Source organism: Echinops telfairi, unplaced genomic scaffold (genome assembly GCF_000313985.2).
Source record: "Echinops telfairi isolate 266 unplaced genomic scaffold, ASM31398v2 ScPeMD7_29;HRSCAF=101, whole genome shotgun sequence".
Taxonomy (NCBI): domain Eukaryota; kingdom Metazoa; phylum Chordata; class Mammalia; order Afrosoricida; family Tenrecidae; genus Echinops; species Echinops telfairi.
In genome coordinates, this window is record NW_022103926.1 from 5,461,404 (window position 1) to 5,463,233 (window position 1,830).

Sequence of the window (1,830 nt, forward strand, 5' to 3'; positions counted from 1 at the left end):
CACGGGGGCAGGGGCGGGGCGCGAAGGTCCGGGGTGGGGGCGGGCGCGTTTCAAGGAGAACTCCGAGCAGCACCCTTCAGACCTCCGTGGTGGCTCGTTGTACAAAGGGATTCGGCCCTCCCCGTGCAGTCCCCAAACTCGCTGGCAGCGTCCACTGGCTGGGAGGAGCACCCTCTGCGCAAAGTGGCTCTGTCCTGGCGGGAGCCCTCTCGCAGGCGGTTGGGGTGTACATGGTTCAGCCGCTGGGGGGGGGGATCGTTTTGGGGGCTCCTCAGGACCATGAGCACAGCCCCACCACGGGGCCCCCGCAACGCCCATCCTAAGTCTGCACGGCAGGACACCAACGCACCAACCCCATGGGGCGCTTTCCCCCAGAATCCCTAGGCAGAGCAGCTGGGGTGCCCATGACCCCTGAAGGAATGTGCCCCGCAAACACAAGGGTGTCCCACGCCCCCACGGGACTCCTGACGCCTCCTGAAGTCGCCTGCTGAATGCAACAAGTCCGCCCCCAAAGGCAGAGTCGGATCTGACCTCACTTGGACCAACCGGCCAAATGCATAGAGACCAGACAAGCGTGCGGGAAGGGTGGACCTGTGTCGCTTGGGGACCACTGAGTTTGTGTCCGTGGTGAGGCAGCGCTGTGGAAAGGGACAGTGAGAGTCGCTGCACAACTGGAAAGGTGTAATCACTGGATTATACACTTAGAAACGGGCGTGTGTTTGTTGTGTGTATCTCCATACGAACGGTCCAGGTCTCCAGGTGGGGGTTGGGCAGCAGGGCAGGAGGCTTAGCTGGGTGACTCCGCCTTTGGGAGCAGAGGGCATCATTGCACTCTGAGCACCCAGTGTTCCAAATCCTGTTTCCTCCTGACTAGGAGGAGACTGTTATCACAGTTGGAAGGCAGGAATGGGAGGAGGAGGTGAAGGATAGATAAGGAAGTCCTTGGATGGGCTGACACAGGTGTCCAGAGAACCTGGAGGAAGTGCATGGGAAACGTAAGAAAACAAGCTGACTGGACACCTGTGAGAGGAAGGTGGATGACAAACAGGCCTGGAACCTTTTCCCTGGGCTCTCATGGGGTCAAACTGAGTTCTAGACCTGCGATGGGTACTAGCAGAGTCGCTACAGCCATGTGTGGCTACTGAGCACTGGGATTGGTTGGCCACTCGTGCCAATACTGATGTGCTAAACTATAGCTCAGTGACCTACTGAGTTGCCAAGGCCTGGTGGCGTAGTGATTACGCAGCAGGCTGCTCAACATGGGGCCATCAGTTCACAAAGAAGGGAGGAAGATACCAGAGTGAAGAAAACTCTGGGGGGAGGTCAGATGCTTACAGACATCCTCCCAGAAGGCAGTTAGTCGCCAGACTACACAGTAGGCCTGCTCCCTGCTGCTGGGGACAATAGACTACTTTACCCTGAGGCTTGCCACCTTTAGCTTGGTTCCTCTAGGTGGAGTTCACACCCTACTGATAATGGTCTCTATCAGTTGAGCCAGGGAACAGGTCAAACTGGCTCTGTGGCATCCAAAGTTAAGCGGCCATCCTCATTCCAGGATCCGCCCGTCTTGCCACATGTATAAACCCCAATCCCTCCTCTTCCTATTGCGTGGATACCTCTAGATCACCCCCTCCCATTACTGTATTACCTATAGCACAACCCCTTCCTATGACACATGTCTTCCCCTGTAATTAGGGGGCTTGCATGTCCCCAGAGAATATAAAAGCCTTGGTTAGCATTAAAGATTCTCTCTCTCCACGTGGACCACCAAGCGGGGCTGAGGTGAGCATGCTACCATGAATTGTGTCTGACTCTATTTATTTCTATATT